Source organism: Tympanuchus pallidicinctus, unplaced genomic scaffold (assembly GCF_026119805.1).
Source record: "Tympanuchus pallidicinctus isolate F22 unplaced genomic scaffold, pur_lepc_1.0 scaffold3, whole genome shotgun sequence".
In the NCBI taxonomy this organism is placed as follows: domain Eukaryota; kingdom Metazoa; phylum Chordata; class Aves; order Galliformes; family Phasianidae; genus Tympanuchus; species Tympanuchus pallidicinctus.
In genome coordinates, this window is record NW_026294747.1 from 19,815,744 (window position 1) to 19,840,798 (window position 25,055).

Genomic DNA, 25,055 nt, shown 5'->3' on the forward strand with positions numbered 1-25,055 from the left:
GGGCATTAGAAGTAACTGGCATTCTCATTGTGATACTGTGCATATATACATCAATGGTTTTATAAATTCACTATGAACTGAAGGAATTTAACTTTTTTCTTCGAACAAACTTAACTACCATAGACAACAAGAAACTCCTCTTCTGAGTTCTGTCAGTCCTTCACAGAATAACAGAATCATAAAGGTTGAAAAGACTGCTAAGATCACCTAATCCAACTGTCCACCTACCACCAATATTGCCCAATAAACCATGTTCCTTAGTACCACATCTAAACGCTTGTTAAACACCTCCATGGACAGTGACTCAATTACCACCCTGGGCAGTTCATTCCAGTGCTTTCGGAAAAAGTTTTTCCTAGTATTCAACCAGAACCTTCCCTGGCACAAACTGAGGCCATTCCTTTTCTTCCTATCACCAGTTATGTGGAAGAAGAGGCTGAACCCAAGCTTGCCACAACCTCTTTCCAGGGAGTTGTAGACAGCAATAAGGTGTTCCCTGAGCCTCGTCTTCTTCAAAAAAAACAAAAAAAAAAATCCTAGTTCCCTCATAAAACTTGTGCTTCAGACCCATTACCAGCTTTGTTGCCCTTCTCTGGACACGCTCCAGGGCATCAATGACTTTCTTGTACTGAGGTGCCCAAAACTGATTGCAGTACTAGAGGTATAGCCAGAGCCTGGGGACAATCACTTCCCTGCTCCTGCTGTCTAAGCTATTTCTGATAGAAGCCAGGATGCTGCTGGCCTTCTTGGTCACCTAGGCACACTGTTGGCTCACATTCATCGTGTCATATAAGACTGTCAGCCTGACCTCAGTGCCAGGAAATTTTATGAAACAGATCATCTTGAGTGAGCTCACATAGCATGTACGGGACAATTGGAGGATCTGATCTAGTCTGCATGGGTTCATGAAAGACGGGTCCTGCTTGACCAACCAGATCTCCTTCTATGACCAGGTGACCTGTCTGTGGATGAGAAAAAGGCTGCTGATGCAGTCTATCTAGACTTCAACAAGGCCTTTGTCTCCTTCAGCATCCTCCTGGAGAAGGTGGCAGCCCATGACTTGGACAGGCACACTCTTCACTAGGGAAAGAACTGGCTAGAGGCCAGGCCCAGAGAGTGGTGGAGAATGGAGTTAAATCCAGCTGGCAACTGGTCATGATACCAACCAGAGGCCTATTCAGTTTAATATTACTTCTCCACCACATTAACCACCACACATGCAAGTTCAAATATGACGTGTAATAGAAGATTATGCTCACATTTCCCTCCCACCAGATTAAATCCTTTGAAAAACCAGATTTTACTCTTCAACTTTTAAAACATTTCTCACACTGTGATTTTAATCAAACTGAAGCAGAAAATAAAAAGAGAAATACAAGTATCGCAAATGACTGTAGTTCTAGCATATTCAGATTTTCCTACTGATCTTCATCTGTTATTTGATTTTCATCAGTTTGTTAATTGGAACAGTAGAAAGGTCATTAGAAAACATTTCTGGTGACACTCTTTCTAAACACAATTAGACAAAATTAATTCTGATGCTATTACAGAAAAATTAAAAAAAAGCAAGGAAGAAAATCTTCCATAACACTGTTTAGGAAAGGTGAAAACTACTAATTGATCTTGAATATGGAAGAGGATCTTTAGCTAGCATAAGCTGATAACCTCACTGTGACACAATAGACTATGGCATGTACAGCAATGGTGTCATCATCGCTTCAACACAAATTCCTAAACACAATATGCACTTTATTTTTTGTTAATCTTGTTAATTATAATTCTTATTTAAGTAAGTTAATACCACTGATTTCCATTTGAGATCAAGTTGGATATATAAATTTTATACACAGCTTGGATTTGATTTGTTCTTGCTAATACAGATCAACTTCATTTGTCATATGATATCCATTTTTCACTTTTTTCTTTTTTCACTATAATAGATTGAAACTCACTGTGAATTCACTTACTGTTCATCTTGTTTATTTTAAATTTAACATTTTGCTTCAGTAAAGGATTACACTAGCTTTCAAATCTGCCTCTAGTGGAAAAAAAGTCCTAATTCCTAAACTTCATTCTTCATCTATGTGCCTCAGTTTGTTTGCTTGTAAAATAGGAATAACGATCAAGAAATACAAGTTGTGAAGATAAACAAATGATCTACTCACTTTTAGAAAATACTGCTTTTAAGCATGATGTCTTGCTAAATGAAGCCATTTCTGAGTTCAGTGTTCAGAGAAATTGAGCATTTTTGCACTGATTGGTTATTTAACATCTTAATGAGTGTGCTGCCATTTGCATTAAGATGTAGTGTATTTCTGACTATTGATCAGAAGTTCAGGGAAGCATCTCTTGTTTCCTTAAGCATCAAAAGGAATTAATGACTGTGAAGTAGTTAAATAGTATTGTAATCAGCACAGAAAGGAAAATCACAGATATACATCAAGAAGATTAAATAAAGGTACTAGTACCCTCATTTTGGCATGAGTCTGAATAATGTTGATCCTTTTATTCCTTGCACATATAGCTCTTCTCATTATAGATGGTGACATAATATAATAATGTTAGAAAACTACTGTAAATAATGCATAGGCTGTTCTGAAAGCAGTACCTCCTATTTTATTATGTTGGCCAATGATGTCAGTGGTGGTATTGCAGAAGAAGTTGAACATTTCCACCAATACTCTGTTACACTGTTATTGTGTGACAGAGTGGAGCAGCAAGGCAGTCCGACAAAATGGAGTCTGATGTGGAAGTGCATACTAAGAAAAGGTGTATCACCTAATTCCTCCATGCAGAAAAAATTGCACCCGGTAACATTCATGGATGCTTGTTGAACATTTATGGAAACCAAACAGTGGATGTGAGCACAGTGAGGCAGTGTCCGGTGCATTTCAACAGTGTGACAGCAGGTCACCTCCACTGATGCAATTTTCACAGGTATGATATGCAGGCTCTTGTTCATCACTGGTGAAAATGCACAGCTAATGGTGTTAACTGTGCTGAAAAGTAGTGTTTTGCAGTTGAGAATTTGTTCTATTTAATAGTGTTATTGTGCTCTCTGTATCAACTGTAATTTCTACAGAATTAAATTGGAGGCATTACTTTTGGTGCCACACTATATATATGTAATGGCAGTATATAATAGCCTATTTGACAGAAAGTATAAAGTACTGCTTCAGCATATCAGAAATATATTCTCAACTTCGTTTCAATTCACTTATGTCAGCTACTACATTTTATGTCATATAAAATCAGCTTTGTGTATACAAAATAACATGTAGGTATTGCCCCCCAAACAATATTTGACTTAAATCAGTTCGAATACCTGTATGGCTGAACAGAACATTTTACTGGATTAAAGTAATCTTCATTCCAGAGAAAAACATTATATCCAGGTCTGCCTGGTGATGTGAGCTGTCTCTTTGCCATCTGTTCCGAAGCAGGAAGAACACAGGATAGTTCTGCCACAGGGAATTCCTTCCCAGAGGCTGATATTTGGCAGACAGTCTCCATACTTATGCTTTACAGAGCAGCAGGAAGCATTCTCAGCACCTGTGTCTCAAGGTGCAGCTCCCTTTTATTTACCTGCATACATGTTCTTCTGAATTTTTACCTCTAGCAATGTAGTCAGTCCTGTGGTTTCACTGTGATTCATCTTAATCCTCAACACCAGAGAGGTTTAAAAATAAAAAGAAGCTATATCTAGCAAAACTTTAAAGTTTTACATAGTACAAGCAAACAGAGAATGGCAAGGCAAAACAAACAAACAAATCCAACATAAAATATCATCCTAATCATAATGTTGTTCTATTTTATGCTTACAATTAAGTTTAATTATACCCTTCATGTAAATGCCTTTCAGTGTGGTTTTGCTCAAAGGCCATAAAGTCATGCTTCATAAAATCATGCAACCTTCACACACCTCCACAAGAATAACTTCCTTCTCCAGTTACTTTGATATGGCTTTATATGCCCTGGGGAGTTCTAACTGTAGTCAGACACCTTGTGTACGTAGATCAGTTTCACTTCGCTCTTTTAGTAATCATATTGCTTAGTCCAGGCAGTTCATCTGGTAATATGCAAGTCTGGTTACTGTTATTGATCAGGATCTTCACAATAAAGATTAATACCATACATCAGATATAAACCAAAGTTGTGTGCCAAAGGAATTAAGTAAACAAATGTTACCGAGTGCCACTTATTGGGATCAACTTTTCTACCATGTTCCACTCCACTGCAACCAAAGTAAAATTTCCACTAAAATAAGTGTTAAAAGTTACAGCACAGGAGCCTAGAACAGGACAGCAAACAGAACATTCAGGAAGATACCAGAACGTTCAACCTTGTAAAGAATAAATATTCCAAATTTCAGTACCAGAAGAAAAGTTTTCTGATACCTGTCATAACATGACTTGAGAAATACAGGATGAGTAGTTCAATAGGTAAGAAATAAATGAAATAGTAACAGAGAAATAGCAATCAAAAACAGAAGTGGCAGATGAACAAAGCAGTAGCTCTAGAGAAGGAGAAAAGAGAGACAATGAACAGCTTGCATCCTGACACACCGAAGAGGTGAGCTTTTCTACCAGTTTTTCTTACGAAGAAAGAATTTGACACAGCAAGTTTAAACATGAAGATATCCATTTTCCTCACAAAATATATCAAATTCATTACATACAGTATTCTCAGCTGCGGGGAGGCAATGAATAATGCCAGTGAGAACTGCCTACTCCTGTCTAGCTTCTTTATGTTTTTCTCAGATCATTCCAAAGATCCAATGGTCTGTTCTTCTCATGTCACAATCTTTAGGACTTTCTGTGAAATATTAAAAGAATTTCTACTAAATTTTCCTCTCCCCATTTGTTTCTTGAGGGTTATTGACTTTGATTCTATCTGAGGTTTCTTTAAGACAAATTCATAGAGCTCTCTTTGTTAAAAGAAAAAATTCTGAACAGAATAGAAGCTTTATAGTTTACATTCATAGACATAAAGAATATGAAAAAATTACTTAGTTGAGCATTCCCTTTGCCTGCTAGCAATAGACACTGCCTACGTAATCTTGCATGAAAAAATATCCCTGTTTTGGACTGTAGTACCTAGTTGTGAAAACATAGGTCAGTATCTATAGCCATTCAAAATAAAGGTTTTTTTTCCTAAATATGTCTATGTTAATTGTTATCAGGTTGAAAGAGCTTCTGATTTGATTTGAATATCTCATTTCTTCTGCTGTTCCAAACTCTGAGACACACCTCAATCTCAAATGGAGTTTTTCATTACGTTTGAAGCTGTATGTCCTTTCATTTAATTTGAAAGGCTTGAACTGTTCAACAAAATATAGAACAAAACAGATTACTTAGCTGTTAGGAAGAAAGAGGAAAAACAGAACAAACATTGACTGCTATGAATTTACTTACAGATAACATTGCTGGAGAACAGTGATTGCCACGAAAATAAAAGTTAAGACCACTCATCTTAAAATAGACCAAAAATAAGTATTTATAACATAAAAACAAAACAGTAAGTATATATATATATGTATATATATTCAAGTAGAGATATTTAGTACTGATATCAGATCAGTATCACTGACTCAGAGGAAAACAAAAGGCTTTCACAAAAAATATAAATTATCTTTTACCATCAAGATCTCAAATTACATTAAAAGAACATTCTTATCTTCTCCTTCTTTCAGTCAGAATCACCTTTCCAAGGCTAGTCCACTTGACACAATTTAACCAGTGAATCAGAGACTGAAATGCCAGTCCACTAAGCACCCTGTTTCACATTAAGAGTAAGGGTGGCTAAGTTCAAATTCTATTTAGTATGTTGCAGATAAATAGATCTCGATGTCATCACATCTAGTTTCACTTTCTTTCCCTATTTACCCTGAAGAGCTGTAGTTTCTTTACCTAGTGTAAAGTCTGACACCCAATTTGCTTTCTATGACAATGAGGTTAGATTTATCATAAAAGCAAGAGCAAGCACAAATTACAGCATTTTCAGACTACCTATTTTATAGGCGGAAAAATGCACCAAGAAAATATTTGAAGCACAGCTTAGAACTGCAGCTTGAATTTCAATGATTCCAACCATTAATAAGCTATTCTTGTCTTTTATATACAGTAAATTGCTTGAGACCAATTCATACTTTTTTTTTTTTTTTTTTTCCCCCCTAAACATTTGTGTATCCTCATTATAAAAAAACTTATTAACTTATTTCTTCTATGTGGTTATAAAAAAAAAATAGGTCTGGAGAATCTTGTGTGGAAATCAAATATAAGACAACTTGCAACCAATTTGTCCAAATCTGGGAGGCAAAACTTCCCTTTCCCATATCAACAAGTTCTTCTGTCATGTTGTTACAGTTGGTGTTACAGCAAGAAAGATTATCGTGGTAAAAATGTGAAACAAACAGGGAAGGAATGCTCACCTGTACCTGACGATCTAGGTTTGCAGGAAGGACTCCACAAAGGAGGAACCTCTACAAAGAAAACCTTCCCCAGTGGCAGTCAGCCCTTAAGTGGGGTCTAGGAGAAGTGCAGCCAGGCTCCACTCCTTCCATGCAGGTGAATTGCCTTCACCTGTGCTCCCATGGCTGACTCAGTCCTTTCCTCAGGTGATCAATCAGTGGTTTGGGCCATGTTCGGACTCAACAGTTCCCATACACACATATTTTCATAACTTCTCCTAAAAGCAGTTTCTATTCTTTTCAGAGCTGAATGATTTAGACTCTCATTTTCTTCCAGCTGTAGATTACACAGAGACAAAACTCTCACTGAATTATGTGAGTGTAGATTGGCCTGTTTTCCAGTAGCTGCCAAACTTGTTGAAGCAGGGAAGCAATTTATGAACTATAGTAGTGCAATCTCTGGATGGTTTTAATTAATAAGTACCAGAGAGCTGGACAGAATTTACTAGCAACAAAAGGGAAGGTATTTCCCAGAGATATTTGAAAGCCTTACCTACTATTCAATCAACTAAATCATACATACTCCTAAGAAAAAGCTTTCCTAATTAAATAATGTTTTGTGCTTTTTAGGTATATCAAGATGTGGGGATAGTACCTTTTGAAAACTTCTGCATAGAAGATCCAATTTGATTTTCCACCAGTTAATTTAGATGTATAATTTCCCATTATTAATATACTTATTCTCTGCATATATTAAGGCACATAAATAAATGAAAGCAGTAAAAATCAGCTTATCAGATACTGTGTAACACATCATAGGACAGAATTGGTTAAGGATGAGTACACAAAATGTGTGTGTTTAATAAACTTAATTTTAACTGAAGACCAATAAATACATATGTAGCAGGGACGTAGTAAAAATTAACTAGGCTTATATATATTCCATATAGATGAGCTTTTGGGACAACAGAGAGATTTAATGTTCACTGACTGGTACTTTTTGGCTGAACAAAGGAAGAATAGTAATGCTGAGGGGCTACAGATCAATGGTTTTCACATTCTCTTGACTTTCTTAAGTGTTAGCAATAAAAATATCCACAGTTAAGGTTCAGGAGAAGAAGAGTGTCTCCAAAAAGATACCAGATAAGTTTCTGAGAAAAGAATGAAATAAGTCAACCTAACAAGATTCTGTACAGGTAAAAATAAAGCTTCTAAATCTTCTTGTAAACAAATATTCTGGTATTCTAATTTTTCATATGGCTTATATTGCTGTCATTTTCATGAGTCTAATAAGGAATTTTTTAATAAATAAGTCGCTGTAAACTTCTTATTTATGTTATTAAACATGTTCAAAAGAAAGCAACAAAAGTCCTGTAAGATATAGCGTCTGAATTCTCCCTCACACAAGGAAAGAGATAGAAAGTCAGAGGCCTCAGTGTGAAAATTAAAACAGCATTCCCTACTGTTTTCTGCTGCATGTTACATCTATGAGCTTTAATAGCAGGCTGTGCAAAAACAGTCTGGCATGAATTACCTTTTTGGTAGGTTTACCGTCATGAGAGGTGATGTTTCTCCTTGTTCCCCAAACTACTCTTGGATCTTCTCATCCTACTAGTCCATTGGAGAATGTTCCACAGAGTTGCCTGGACCACCTCACAGCATTCACCCTGTGAAAGAAATACATTTTAAAAATCTGTGATACATCAATTTAATCTTCTAGAGACATGCTAATCTAAACACATTGAGAAATAAGTAATGCAGATCAAAATATGATATGGAGGAGCTGTCATTATACTGTCAGAGAAGGTAGGAGTTGTAAGATATGCTATTCCCTCATCATACTTGCATGTGTAACACAGTTGCTGAAAGCACAGTTAATTTTAGGAAGACTTTAACACACAAATACCAGAAGAGATTTCAAAGGAAGCAATTAGCCAATGTGATCATCTAATCTCGCATATGAAGATCTTGCCTATTAGGAATGCCTACTGCATTTTTAAATGCTTAACAGTAATATGAAGGGTGTGTGTGTTACTGCTATATTTCTATAATGAGTAGCTTCAACATACATCCAGGGCATGATGATAAAAAGGATATTTTTCACCTATCTTTAGCAGCAGCAAAACACACACTTCTTGATGATGAGATATACCCCTAAGCATTTGAACCTACCTTGGAGAATTGAATGTAAATCGTGATGCAAATGAGAAAAAAAAATTAAAAATAATTACCCTGCTAAATTATTTTCAAGTTATAGCCTGGATAAATTGGGCCTATCCTATTTAAATCAATGAATAAATAAACTTTATAAATCATTATCATACATATAATTTCATAGCTTGTAAACAGAGGCATGAAATACAAAACAGATCTTCTATTTCAAATCTTATAAAATCACTGCTCATTTACTAAAGAAATATAAATTTCACGGCTTCTTGTTTATGACAAAAGACAATGGAGTAAATGGTGACTCCAAATAACCCATACGTCACTGATTCTGCTTTTCAAAGACCCAACTGCTTTCTATTCCTTTGGCCTCGGCTGCCTAGCAACCTCCACAGAGCTTTCTTAGTCTATACTAATTCTGGGCAGTTTATATTTATATATTTATTTATGATAATGTCTATAGGAAGGATACAGAAACAAAGAGCTGTTTCTTCCTTTTAACACTGGAGCCTAAATGAGTCACCTCAGCGTCTCAGTGAAAGACAGTCCTTGATTGTGCAATGAAAGGTACCTGCCTCTTTGAAATCACTTGGGAACTAAGAAAATCCCACTTTCCATGAGACAAAAGATGAATCTCTGTAAGATCATCTTGTTGTAATGGTCACTGATATTTCTTACCTTCCCTGTTGATTTGATTCTTTGACAAGCTTTTTCACCCTGAAATTCTAGCTGCTTATGTAATGCTCCTGCTTTCATGCAGCCTGGATCTTTTACGTAAGATGAAGACAGAGTTTGTGCTGCTTTACTGAGTCACAAGCAGTTCCTGCATCATCCAAGCACTGGAGAAAAATAGAGATTAAACTCTGATTCTCCAACTGTGTCTGTAACTCAAAGGGGTTCGGAAGGAGATGGGACTACTTATAATAGACAGTTTGAAACTAGATATGGACTTGTCTCTCAGTGAACCACTCAGCATCTTTTCTTGGAAGAGATTATTTCTTCAGGGTTTTTCACTTTATTATTTTTTCAAAACTGAGGGCTGCAAAGAAAATGTGCTAACGTTATATAAGAAAATACTTCTTTTCTTGCAAATTCTGTTCAAATACCACTTTGTAAATACTGCCAGATCAATTTATAACCTGATCAGCACACTCCTCTAATCAGGAAAAAAAAACCAAAACACCAAAACAACAACAAATGAAGGTCAAAGATGAATCCTAATCTGCTTTTCAGGATAATGTGTTAGAGGTAGGATAACTGGTTATATCTTGTGGCCACATGTCAAAGACGTGCCTTTTGGATCTCACTAGTTCTGACTAATGAACTCATATGGAAAAGTTTCTGTTTACTTCTACATCAAATTGAAACAACTTGAAATACAACAAATATGTCTCTTGAGACATAACAATATGCCTTGATCCCTCCACTACATTTCCTTCTGATTAATTTGACCTGTAGGTGTAATTTGGAGTAAAGGAGCAGAGCAAATCAGTAATAGAAAATGAAGCTGAAACTAGGTCTCTTAACATCTACTTTCTGCTGTTTACCAATAGAGCTATGCATAAAGGTTATTCTAAGAAGAATAAAAGAATAAATAACCACCACGTTAAATCTTCCAGTTATACTTTAAAAAAAGTGTCTACATCAACATACATTAATTCATGATGTTGCTGAGACCATGACAATTAGAAGATTATGGAAGGCATCAATATTCATTTACCTCCAATTTAACAGTACAAACTATGTATTTTAAATAAATTCTTAACATTGTTTAAAAACAACAACAACAACAACAACAAAAAACAGATCGCCAAAACCTGAATTGCAATATTGTCCAACAAAACAAAATACAGACTACTGCATGAATAATAGAAAGGGATTAAAAAATAATATGTTGGGTAAAATAGGTTCATTCTTAGAGGTATTTATGAGCAGTGAAAACATCAGTGGAAATAGATGTGCAAAGGGATTCATTAAACAGGAGAAACAGAATCTTCCTATTCAAGGAGTCAGCAGAGACAATTTTCTGAGTTGTTTTACCTCTGTTATTCCAAGCAATGACATAAGTTTATAGTTCTCACAAAACTCAATTTATACTCCTGAGAGTTACTATAAGAAATTCCAAGTATAATACAAAATAAAGTAGCTGCTTATTAATAAGCAGTTTCCTCATATTTATATTCACTTTTCTCACAGTATTGTTATAAAAGCAAAAATTGAGAGCCTGATGTTTCTTACTCTTGTAAAGCATAGTCACAATTCACATCTTGGAAATAAATCTAATGAAAAAATACCAGAAACATATACCTGAGTATCTATTTTCCCATTTACTTTAGTGAGCAGCTTTCAATAAGTCCAAGAACATACAAGTTGAAAATTGAAAATATTTTTCAAGTACTTTTATATAAAATCTAACAATAGACTTTCCTACAGAAAGAAAAAAGATGGGAAATATGCCAAAGTAGTTATTGGAGAGGAAAGTTTGGAAATGGGCAATAATTACAGAAAGAGAAATCCCTCAAGATACACTGAAGAATAAGTTGCAAGCAGTCAAGAAGTCTCATCTTATTTCTGAATACTATGATTAAGATTATGTGTGAAATCTAATATATTAATGCTGGCAAATATCACTTGCCATGCACGTATGCATAAAAAAGAAGAGGTATACCAAAAAAAATGATTTGGCCCACCTTTCTCCCTTCCTCTGCTTTTCCACTGAAAAGAAGAGAGGTGCAAAATAACTTAGCTTTCTGGATATGAACTACAACAAAATGCAGTGTTAAAGAATGTTTGGACAAAAGACACTGTGAAGGAAACAAAGTGTTGAGAAAAATATGAAAGGAAAATTATTGTTAATATATAGTATAATCCTTGCTTGAGTAACTTGCCAAGAAGAACTGCAAGAAATCTTCTGTAAAGTCAATATTATCAGTCCCATGTTCATTTCCTTAAGTGCACTCATTTTACTTCAAACTTATGCCAGTATAACAGATCCTTTGTCTTTAAATTCTATCTAATAATTTATTAGGGCAGTAAAACCTCAAAACCATTATTTTTTATAAATTGCAATGAGATGAAAAATATCTGGAATAAAAGAAAGACTAGAGAAAGAAAACACGCATGGTAGTATGTCCTACCATGTTGACACAGTAAATAAACGAGGCCAATAAACAAATAGCTACACATTTCTACCTATTTTTAATGAATATTCAGCTTTCAGATATTCAAATATATCACTAAGAAGGCAGCATTCAACTACCAAATGAAAGGGGGATGTTTCAGATGATTGATGTTACTACAACTGGGTCCAAGTTGCAATTCCGTAAGAGCGCAGATCCCACATCTCATCAGGCTTTCTCCTGTTTGCTCTTGTAGAAGTCTTGGATACTCAGGGATATCTGAAAGGTGCATTTACTTATGCATCTGCATCTGAATCACTCACAAGCAGTTCACAAAATGTGTGTGAGCTCTGGTTATTTATGTTAAGTAACAAGTAAGGGTAAAATCAATAAAACAGGAAAATTGCAGGGTGCTATTACCACATAAGACTTTCAACAGTCCCAGAGAGTACAGAGTGGGAATGCTACTCTGTACAGTTTCTTAAATATAGAAGTATATCGTTATAAACATTCTTACTATTCAACACGAAGTTAAATCTTACCTCCAAATAACTGCTGACTCACTGTGCAGGAAACCTAGCTATTTGTGTTTTGTTGATGATGTGAAAAGGCACTCTTGCCAGTTTCTATTCCTCTCAATTTTTGATATATTCTGTTATTTCAGAGCTTTTTTTATTTTATACACTTATCGAATTATAACTTATATACACTAAAGAAGTGGCCAAATGTCCACAATCCTTGATTATTCATAGCAAGGCCATAACTACATTTTTTTCTGATCTTTAACCCAGTAAAATCCTCAGTAAGGATTATTCCTCTGTAGCAGTCCTATAACCAGTCCTATAATTTTTCTGTACTGATCTTCTGATTTTTCTTCTTTCAAGAATACCAGATGGAAACAAAACAAAGAATAGTTGCAACTCTGGTATGTTGATATTTTCATACTTCTGCATATGAGTTAAGCAGATGGAGATTAGGTAATTCTGCACAGCTATTCTTCAAAACAACTCAAGTTAAGGTATAAATACCAATTTCTAAAATCATATTCCATGGTTTTCCATGTGACTGTTACAGCAAACAAATTCACTCGTATACATATATTATTGACTGGAAATGTTTTGTACATCTAATCAATAAACTAGTTTATCTGTGTTGAACCAATACTTCGGACTATTTGTTTTGCTCAACCTAACTAGTACTAAGTTGTGGATGATATATTTCAGAGCAAGAGTATAGCATGTGAAATAAGTCTAATGCCTCTTTAATGTGTATGTGTTTATAAACAAAAAATGGCATTAAAATATTTACCTCTGGCAACAGTCCTTCCATTTTATGAATAGTTCTTTTGACTACTAATAGTATTCTTTAGTAGTAGTTTATTTATTTATTTTTATTTTTTTAATGAAAGATTTGACAAGGTTTGTCTATGAATACACATTTTGCTACTGTATACACAAACATGCATTTTGTGCATATATATGCAAATTCATCCCTGCTGTGCTGGTACAACACAATGTAACATTCACAAACAGAAAGAAATCAAAGAACAATTGATAGCATCACCTAACTTATTAAATACAACAAAATAAATAACTTAGTGCCAACTTCAACTGCTAAATTCAATGTGGCTGATATGAAACAAAGAGATTGGGACACACAGAAAAAAAAAAAATGAATCTCAGGTGTACAAAGAAATAAGATGAGTGCGATTACATTCTCCTGAATTCTACCATTAGTTCCAGAATTAGATTTCCCCTTTCTACTACGGTAACTTATCTACCATCATCTCAGTAATATTTTTAGGGACTTTTGCAGTAGGTCCCAAGCCTTCTCTGCTATGCCTTAATCAACCATAATTGATGACCACGAAAGGAATAAATAAAGATCACTATCTTGGAATGTAAAAAAAAAGAAGAAAAAAAGGTAGACTTGAAAAGACATACAGATACATAAAAAATTCATAAAAAAGTATTTTTACTGAATTCCAGAAATCCATTTTAATCACGAGATGTGAATTCATTTATTTAAAAGCATCTGAAATATTTTTTCAAAATTAAAGTTATTAATAATTATTCCTATTATTATAAAATAATTATTCATATTCTTTTGCAATAATATTCTTCTGCTGTTTTATATGTTATTGATCTAGTCATTTTAGGAATCTCTTACCTACTTAGGACGCAGTTGCTGAAATTTTGTTGTTGCTGTTTTTATGAAAATCAGCTTTAAAACAAATAGGAGTTTGTCTGAGAGATACAGGACACTTCTTCTCACTACTCCACACAGTCATTTTCTCATAGAGCATTTCCAATGTTAGACGATTTCAGATAAATTTATAATGTGAAAGATTTATCCCATTACTTAATGTATTTTCTGCCTTTCATAGTCTCAAGATATTGTAAAAGAAGGTAATATCACTTAGCTGGTATTATACAAAAAAATAGTTTTTCCCCAAGGTATCTTAGTCAGAATTTAGCTGACTGATTACTTTCAGAAGGATACAAAGAATATGATTTGTCTTATATTAATGAAGATTAAATATTATTTCATCCTTTGAGTAAACAGCAACACATCATTTTTATACCTGTGAGATTAATTCCAAGTAAGGTAAAAAATCACGTCCACTGACTTGCTAATTGAGGCATAGCTAGTATACTTGAAACACATATAGTAAACTAAGCCATAATGCTATTTTTAAACTATATTAAGGATTATTATTATTTTTGCTGTCAAAAGAATTTAATTAGTAAAAGGTTGGAAAATGGCAATGCCTCTTCATTCACTCACTCACTCATTCATTCACTCATGACAAAATCAACATAGAGCAAAAGAAAATGGGCATACAATTCTGGAATACAGTTCAAAATGAGACAGAAACTGACAGTTCTCTTAGTTTCTGTGCTAAAGGAATAACCAATGCAGAAAAAAGAATACCTGATTTACAAACATTCATTCAATTATTTTCTTATCAGCTACAGTAGTCAAGAGAAATGTCATTACAGAAAGCTGATGTTTTTTCCAATAGTAAAGGGAATGAGAATGGAGCATTTTATAAACACCTCCAAGGGACTGATAAATGATGACTATAGCTATCTGCGTCAGAGGCACAGACAAAAAACTTCTGGCCCATTGCTAATGCCATAAGCAACACAATCATTCCAACTATAATGACACCCGTAGGAGAACACTTTGGGGCTAAACCATGTCTGTTTTTTTTTGTTACATGCCATACTTCACATACTTTCAAAACACTATATTAAGAGTTTCTTCCTCCTAAACATATGCTGCAAAATAATTTCTTATGAACTAGCAAATGAATTTATATATTCAGAATTCATATATATATTTATATTTTCATAATTCAGTTGATTACTGACTGCATAGTGACAAACTACTTTTCTGAGTAGACACAAACATGAAGAAAAAAAAGAATACTATACAGAGTTTCCTTTACTTTTTCCTGTGTGTGAATGAAATTGTCAAAAGTGAAATAATTACAGAGATAGTTTACAGGCTTCTTGATTTTTATGGATCATATGTACAAATAATGGTCCCCATACACATCCTAAGAAATATTCATAACACAGAAAGAATTTTCTGTACAACAGCTATGGCAGTGTTAATTAAGCAAATGAAAATATCTCCTTAAGAATTGGCTTCTTTCTGTGATCAGTCACATTAAAGAGAAATGGGGCTAATGTTATGGTCTTATGAGTGCTTTATGCATTCTGACAAACCAAACGAGGTTTGTCAGGAGAGGCTTTAGGCAGCATGGAACTGCTGCAATTTTACATCTCATTGATTACCGCAATGGGAATTGAAAACAATTCTCTGCTTCCCCCATGATATAAAAAAATACCCTTGCAGATCTCAGAAAAATATTCAGGTCCTCCAGTAGAGAGAAAATGAAGAAAAGCAACTTCGTACAGCATTGTTTTCTCGTGAATTTAAGTCAAGCCCATCTGATCTTTGTGAAGCCTAATAATAAAGAAATAAGGTAGCACACAGTAAAGCATGTCATCCCACGAGCACTTCTGCAGTAAGATACATGGAACAAAAGGGTAGCTCAATGCCTTAAGGCTTTGGGGATATGTTTATTTTGTGGTAAGTGCATCCTGCGTACTGCCAGCATTATACATATACTATATGGGAATAGCATGTCACAATAAACAATATTTAAAGAATAAAAATCAAGCAATGTTGGCAAGAAAATGAATTTTTTTTATTGCTGTCATAGTGTGTCAGTCAGTGGCTGGTTTGATCTTCTGGAGAGATTTTGTATGAAATGTTCAGGAAACTGAACATACAAAAATCTCAAATCTTTCTTCTCCCAATTTTTCAGTAATCTGTTTTTATTAGATCCATGAATCACAATCCACAGAATATTACAATTTTGTAAGGAATAGAATTACATTCTAAGCACAGCAAAACAAACTCCCAAACCATACTGAATAATCTACGGTGACAGCAGTAGAAGTCTGCTCTAAGCAGAGATTGCAAATGGCATATGTAGTACCATGTGCTAAGCAAGCTGTGATATTCACTGACTCTTTGAGGTGCCTAGCAACCTTCACTAGTATTCAGTGGGAATAAAAGATTATCAGCATAATGCATAATTAGGTTCTTAATGAAAATCCTTACCCAGGATCAATCCTGGAGCACAAAGGGACAGACTTACTGATGGGACTGAATAGGTCAGGTTGATGGTTGGACTTGATGGTCTTGAAGATCTTAAGAAACTTATGAAACAATACAAAACACAGAAAATAAAGGTCCAATAAATTAAAAATATCTGTGTTTCTCCTGACAGGAATATCCAGTCCCAGGAAGCTATATGTAAAAATGAAACACCATTACTCCCTTAACTCTTTTTCGAACATATTGGAATCTTCTTATCGAGTAAGACTAGATCTGCATGATAAAGAAACATGCCAATCAGAAGAATAAACAAAACTCAATGATGCCAAAGTCCATAGATCATTGATCTACCAATAAAAACAAAGCTATCAGATGTTTGTGTTCAGTTGCTGAGATCAGCAGCAGAATAGAGAAATGCAGGAAAAGATTGCTTTCCCACTGAGAAGTCTGCTTTTGAGATCATGCATGTTTCTTACCTGAAGGACCATAAAACTCCAATAAAAGCAAGAGTTCACTTAGAAGCACAGAAAGTAATCTCATCCACAATCTTAAACACACAAAATTCAAGAATAAATTTAGGTATAAAATGTCATTTTAAGGCACAGAGATTTCCTGATCTTGTGATTTAATGCAAGATAAAGACAAAACAGATATGACAGAAAAACAGTGTTGGGCCAGGCTCTCTGACTCCAGGTAAAGAAAGGCCAGCACAATCTGTTAAAGTTAAGAACAAGAGTTGTATGCTAGCCAAAAACAGAAAACGCTGAACTGAGCATTTATTTATTCTGTAACAGCAGGAATCCTGTTCTCAAGAGATTGTGTGGTACATATGATATCCATGACAGTTATTCTCACCTACTGGTCATCTGTTTGAGGGGGAGTTATTAGTGCTAACAATAATATTAATGGTATAATTACCATCCTTGGGTTATATATGTTACGCTAACAAGCTATCACTTCACACAGTACTGCTGCTTCACACAACACAGTGTATTATAAACATATTGCGAAATAAAGCAAAAACCACACACTTTTCTTTGATTTCCTTTATATTTACATGGAATATATGTACATCAGTTAAACTTTGTAATACCGACAAGTGAAATGTGTAAGAAACCAATTTAAGGGGAGGTGCAAAGGAAAGAAAAAAAAGCAAAGGAAAGAAGAGTACTTGTTTATTTTCAACTGATTGTGAAAGTTTGTAACACCAGTGAAGAGTTTAAGATTTTCCTGCTCTTTACTGTAACTGGACAAAAATACTCATGGCCTCAACTGTTACAGTTGGACTTCAGCTGCCATGAAATGACTGGTGATAATAATAATCACTGCATGAATTCCATAAAGAAAACACTGAAGTTTGAACCACAGTCATTTCATGAATACGGTGCTTACATAGTGCATTTGACAATATGTCATTCTGATACACCATTGAGTGCAAAAATCTGCAGTTAGTGAGAGTATATTGGAAAATGTATATTAAATACATTCTTGGGTTACTTGTGTAATATATAATAAATTTTGGCCCTTCCTCTATTTTTCTGTGAAATATGAAGAATATTAACAATTTTTCTTCCTTCTTTTGCAATTCACTGAATGGATAAGAGAAGCATTATGTTTTGGGGATTTTTTTTTTTTTTTTTTTTTTTTTTAATTTGAGCTGTTTGTTTCTTGTTTCTGAAAAAAGTATATCACAGTAGAGATACAGCCACAAACATAAAACACTGCAGTACAGGCCAGTTTGTCTCACAAAGAATGTTCTTCATCTGAACACATAAAATCAAAATCAAACACTATAATGCAATAGAAGAAATGAAATACTCATTTGTACTATTATCTTTGTATTCTATTACAAGTTTAGCTGTCTAAAGGATTAAATTAAAACCAAGTTGTTGTTTTTAACAATTTTTTTTCTTTAAATAAAGATATTATCAAAGACTTAAAAAAAAATAAATGATTTTTGGTATTCAGTGACCAATGACCTGACAGAAACCTAATGACCTGAATATCAGAGTCACTAAACTCCCAATGAGTTCAAATTTGTGCAGTGTTATCATTTTGCAAATTCAGACTTTTCAGAAACTGATTACTTCTAAGCCTGCATATCCAACAAATCGTTAAAAAATATAGGGCAATCATTTCATTTGAAAAAGAATGCCATTTTTAAACCAACTCTTAAGAACTTGCATGATCACAATTAGTGATCATGGATAAAATCTCATTAGAGGAATTTTACGGAACTGCTGATATTATACTTTGTTATGCTGTGACAAACATTTTGTATGTAAATTAATCAGAATTAAATATAACAGGTATGAATGTTTAATTAACTTGAGAGCTTTAAATTAAATATGCATTCCTAATTCAGATATACCAAATTTAATACTGCACTAATGGCAATCAAATGGAGAAAAAATCTCTTCAGAGATTTAAAGCTAAATCAGACAATGACAAAACCAGAATTTTTTTTTTTTTTTTTTTTTTTTTTTTAGCTCCAGGGAAGAGGGAGGCCAAATAAGTGACCTTTACAACTACTCTTTATCTCCAACAAGAAATGACCGTCTCTAAGGCGAGGAAAACCTCAGTCACCACAGATTTGTCATGTTTCTATTTTGCTCATGAAGAAAGTTCAAAGCAATATTGAATGAAAAAGAAAATTTTACCAGTGTAATTCACATTAACCTATCCCATCAATTTGATCATATACCCTACTTTAGTCTCATTCAACTATGAGTCCAGAAATACCCTAAGTCTAATCGCCTTACAACCAAAGTGATAATAACAAGTAGGATGTTCAAAGATGAAACACTGATTGAGTGATTAGAAGAACTTATTTTATGAGGACAAATCAGTCCAACAAAACTAAGTAAAAAGGTGTGATTTTAATATTTATGAATATCTGCAGATTACACAAGTTGAAGCGGAAAATCTATATTTGGTATGATGTAGGGAGAATGAAACATCAAGTAAGAATGATAGTACAAAAGGAATGGAATAAACTGGAAACTGGAAAAACATTTCAGGAGCCTGAAATCTATCCAAAAGAAAACTAATTGTGAAATATTTGGAAATAAAGTAGATGAAGCATTAGATTGCAAGAACAAACATGTATACAGATCTGAAAGCCTAATGATCTATATTTGTGGGTTGTTGTTTTATTTTTGGTCTTTGAGATTACTTCCTTTCATTAATCATTCTGGAGTATCATTATATCTTAAAAATTCTTTGTCTTTTTTTTTTTTAGTTTTCTTTTAAAAGGGTTGTCAGAATACATACAGATTTCATTTCCCTTCATTTCCTTCTTCTTTAGGGGAAGAATATATATGCTCACTACGTTTACTCTAATGCTTTTATGTTTCACTTTTTCTTTATATTTGAAAACCTATTTTAAGTAACATGTGGACAAAGTGTTCAACATTCCTCTTTTAAAATGGAGTTTTCTGCAGCTATATGATTTTTATAAGGTCACCCATCACAATAATATCTCAATGACCTTATAAAAGGTCATTACTTTACTTATAAAAGTAAAGTACATGGATAAATGGGTTTGAGATGGAGAAAATGCTAAATACTGTGACTTTTTCTCACTTCCCTATATCCACATACAGAGTTCATTCATGAATAGTAGCCTAAGGCTCTCCCAAAGTTAGTGAAAAGCTTACAGACCTGCAAGCATTTTTATTAAAAAAAGGTTTTATGCTAACATAAGTCATGAAAGTAAGATTTTGATGCCAGAAGAAAATAAATAGTTACTTCTCCATTTCCATTTCCAAAGAATGTTCCCCATTACTGGGAAACCGTATTCTAAACACCAGAAATATCTTGTACTTGTACATCTGTTTTAGTTGAAATGCTAAAGGGGAAATATGGTAAATTTCAATGAATTTTTAAAGTTGTATTCATATATTTTTTCAATATGTAGTTTTTTTGTTTGTTTCTTCATTTCCTCACCTCCCCAGGCACACTCAAATGTCAAATGCAAGGGGGAGAAAAATACAAAGATAAACATGTACTGCATTTTCTTTCAACAACTGCTAATTTTTAAATTAAACAAATATACTATCACTTCTCAATTAAAAGAAATTGTCTACTTTCATAGTCTCTGAAATACAAGAATTTTGCATCACAATCCCTTCCACAGTCTATTATGCTTAATCAAGTCAAATGGAAATTTCATTATAGTCAGCAAAATGCGAAAAATATTGGTTCCAATGAAAGCATTGAATAAATAAATAACAATTAAAGATTAGGTTCACTTTGTATTCAGTTTGCCTAACTTTTTCATTTTATTTATGATCTGTACTAAAAGTTACTTGTGGATTTCTATTAGAGCCTCTAGTGCCTTTTGGCTGGGAAAGTGTAACAGAAATATTTATATAAAACAACTGACAGTGGTATCTGTTATGTAAGAGCAGAAGCTTTCAGAGGACTAAATATTAAATTTGTTCAAATTGGTTTCTGCATACAAAAAGTTTTGAAGCATAATTTAAGTATCTTTTTAAATTCTCAGACACTCTTACCATTCTTCCCATTTCAACTCCAGAAAAATAATGTTTTTTTGGTTGATAACCTGCAAGTATGTTTTAAACCGACCTATTTCACTGTCTCTCTCTCATTACTAAATTGATCCTAATTGCTGTATAATATGGTGAAAATCAACAGTTCACTGCACAGAAGACACACTTGAGAGTGTAATAACGGGCTCTGCAGATCTCAGACTGAGATCTGCATTGTGCATGCAGGAGAAATTTTTTAAAAAAAGAGCATATAATAAATTCTTAAACAGACGCTTTGTGCAGTAGGAATCTAAATGAAGGAGGAACTCAGGAGGTGAGAACTTAGAAAAAGTGCTTAGAAGTGAATCTGGGTATTCCTGAATAATTGTATGTACTGAACTAAGTTTAAAAAAAATAAAAATCAGACAATACTATTAAAGTATTGGTGGTCCCTGTTAAACACTGATTTTTTTTCACATAGTAGGATATATTGCTACATTAGCAATTCTGCTGCATGATGACCTTTGCTTGTTGTGTTTTTTTTCAGCATAGCCCAGTGTACATCAGAAAAACAGTAAGTAAAAAGCTTAAAGGAAATGTATTAATCTTCAATGACACATTACCTGTCCTGATACTTTCCACACCTAATACAGCAAAACCTGATGTTTTTATAAGCCAGAAATTTGTGTAAAGATACCAGAAAGAATGATGTGTGAGAGAGAAAATATATTTACTTGAAGATGAAGAGAATAGATAAGTCAGCCTATTCTAGTGAAGCATAATTTGGCAGTTATCTAGTTCTAGTAATTCACATAACTCTCACCACTTCTTCGAATTCATATTGTGAGATTAGTGGTTGATTCCCTGAGAAAACAAAAAACAAAAGAAAAAGACTGAACATAACTTGTCTCAAAGCCTCATTTGCTTTCCAGGAACAGATAAGTAAGAAATGATTTCCCCTGCCCAGACTCATGTTCGGATAATTGTAGGGAGCATAATGCAGATCACATGTAATGGTGACTATATAGGGAGCAAGGAGGTTTTCTGAAGATGCCATGAATAATTCTAAGAAGAAGGTTCTTTTTTCCTCTTTACAGAACACATAGAACACTTCAAAAAGCTGTTTTGCACAAGGTTCCAACTTGGCAGTCTGCTATTTCATCAGTTCAACCTCAGCATGTTACCCACAGTTAACTTCCAATCCTCTGAGTAATATATATTAGTTGCAATACTGGGGTCATGATCTAAAGCAAGCTTTGCTTTAAAACACATAAGGAATTAAACAACAACTAAAATAACAGAGCATCAAAGCCTTGGACCCTTCAGCTGCCATGTCTTGGGCCTAAGTGCTTAACTGCTGCCAGGTGTTAAAAGGTAATGATTGCCACTGATGGTACAGTTAAGGTTAGAACAGTCAGTCAAACCAAAGTATTGAATAGATTCATCTTTATTACACACTCTCAAATAAAAGATAAATGAGGTGATTCTAAGGCATCTAAAGAAAATTATATATTTTTTAAAATCACAGATTTTTTCCTTATTGAAAGAGGGAAATGAAAATTAATGTATTGGATCTAAAAAAACCAGAACTACGTCCTCATATGCTACCATTTAGTTTATTTCTTATAACAACGGAATCCTAGAAACTTGGGGATAGAAATATCCTGAAGTTCAACAAGAAGTGCATGGTCTTGCTTCAACAGTGGCTTGGTACAGCCTGACACCTGGCAGGTTAGGTGGTAGGCAAGGGGGAGAGAACCTGGAGATCATACTAAATATCAGGCTGAACATGAACCCTTTCACTGAGTACAGCCCACTTCCACTGCAAGTTTGCCACCCCACTTAGGAGCACAATGGCTAGCAAAGCACAAAAAGTTACTAATTGTCCTTCTCTACTTGTCACTACTGAAGCTGCATCTAAAACACTGCATCCAGTTTTGGGCCTTAATGTTCAAGAACAGTGTGGAGAAATTCAATAAGGCTTCAGAGAAAGGCTACCAAGAGAGTCAGAGTCAAGAGCACATTTCTAAGACCAGAGGTAGAGGGCGCAGGGTTTGTTTTGCCTGGCAGAGACCAAAAATAGACATCAGCCAAAAACTGCAGGATAGTTTTTAAGATTGGATATTAGGAAAAACTATTTCACCATTGGAGGAATGACATCACAGGAACAAGAACTATTGTAGAACATCCATTCTTGAAGGATCTTACAAACAAAACTAAAGAAAGTAAAACTTAATATGACCTAGTGCTTGTAAGAGTTGCTCTGTGATTGGAAAATGGTCTTGACTTCCAGTGGCCTTTCACAACCAAAGTTTACCTGATTCTATGATGTCATAACGAAAGAAACACTTGCACATATACACCCATAAATACTTTCTCTTAATATGCAGTCAAATTAATGAATAATTTAAAACATGAAAAAGGATAAAAACTGAAATATCGTTTTAGAAAGTTTGAAGGTCCTTCTTACAAATTCTGGTTTTAAAATATATACCAGAAATCACAGAAAAAGTGTAAAAAATAAGCTTTTATATAAACGTCCAGTTTATAGAAACAGGAAAAAATATTGTATGTTTTAAGGCATAGACAATGATCTACATTTACAGGGGCAATAAATAAATTTTGAATTGGATATAATCCATTATTATTCACAACAATTAGAAGTTAAAGAAATAATACTCTCTACTTGAAAGGAATAAAATGCTTAGTTTTAAAACCATTTTCATTTGTTTAATAATCTTTTCCAACGGCCTAAAAGGTGCTGAACAACTACAGCCTCTAATGACTTCGTAATCCAATTTTGCACTTGGCTTATTATAGCAGCTTGCATTTCTCTTCTATTGCTCAGCACTGTATGGTAGAGAGATCTACTCCTGATCCAGTAAAGCATTCTGATTCTTCCAAGTGCTATCCTAATCACAAAGTCTCTAGATATTTCCTTCCCAGCAAGGATAATTGAAAAAATAACAAAAAGAGCAGAAGAGTCTTAACACATTCCTAACAAAGAAAAGAGTTATGCAATGAAAATGAACAGATTGCAATAAATTGCTTTCCTTAGAAGAGGCAGTATCTGAGTAGGAACTGTAACTAAATCACAATCCCCTTTCTGGGATAGTTCTTGAATATTTCTTCCCTACTGAAGAAACTGATTATCTGTTAAGTCTAGCTTTTAATTTACTCCCATTTATACCAGCAAAAGAAAATGATTTGAATATTCACGTTGGGCGATTCCTGTGTGTGAGTCTTATGGTCAGGAATTAAGACTTTGTGATAACCTTTTCATTTTCATAAATACATTTAAGTTACCACTAAATGTATTTTTCTGTTTGTTACTATGCGTGTTATTAATCAACAGTTGGTTTAGATAAATAATGATATATTATACCAAAAATGCATGCAACACTGGTACTAAATTTTGCTGTAGTTATACTACCCTTCACAAAAGAAAGCATGAAATGTTCATCTTTCATGAAAAGGGCGTCCTTTAGAACCAGTATCTCTGGGTTACTGCATCTTGATGACTCCAAAGTTCCTACAGTCCATTCTTATCTATACTCATAACAGCAGTAGAAGCTATGGGAGGAAAAAATTATAAAAGAAAAAAAAAAAAAGACAACTCCAGAAAAATTAGTTTTTATTAAAAGCCATTGTAGAAATGATTTACTGTATAAGGTTGCTCCATTAGGTCTTAGATAGGATCTCATGCATACATGTGGAATGCAAGGAAGATTACTCAATGGCCTTTGGCAAGCTCTGACACAGCAAAAGAAAGACAGCTGTTTCTTGATTTTACATTCAATATTAAATCTCATTATAGTTTTCTTAGTGCAAAGCAGGTAGATACTAATACAGTTAGTTACTATGCATGTTTTCTGCAATACCCCAAACTTAGAAAAATTGAACTAGATTTTATAAAAGAACTGGGTAAGGAATAAAGACAAAGTACATCATTGAAATGCTGTGCATGTCATTGTAATATATTGTTCTAATATATTGTTACACAACAGAACTGGACTTTGACAGGATAGATGTGCTCTGTACATTTAAATTGAATCTAGCAATAAATGCAATTGAACAGTTAAGCTAAAGTACATTTATCAGTTCTATTTAATACATGTTTGCATAGGCTGTACTGAAAGATTGCAAAGTGATCATTTATTTTATAATCTGTTCAAGCATAATGACATATAATCTAACAAGATAATCTTTAGAAAAGGTGAACATAAAACT

General features: G+C 34.0%; 1 protein-coding gene across 9 annotated transcripts in view; it reads right to left on the reverse strand.

Annotated features, from left to right (window-relative positions):
• LRRC4C (leucine rich repeat containing 4C) overlaps window positions 1-25,055 on the reverse strand; it is a 464,862-nt gene that overhangs the window by 47,184 nt on the left and 392,623 nt on the right. For all 9 annotated transcript variants that reach the window (XM_052693750.1, XM_052693759.1, XM_052693754.1 and 6 more), the window contains one exon: window positions 7,944-8,076. The gene's annotated coding sequence lies outside the window, so the exon portion shown is untranslated. The remainder of the gene's footprint in view (window positions 1-7,943; window positions 8,077-25,055) is intronic.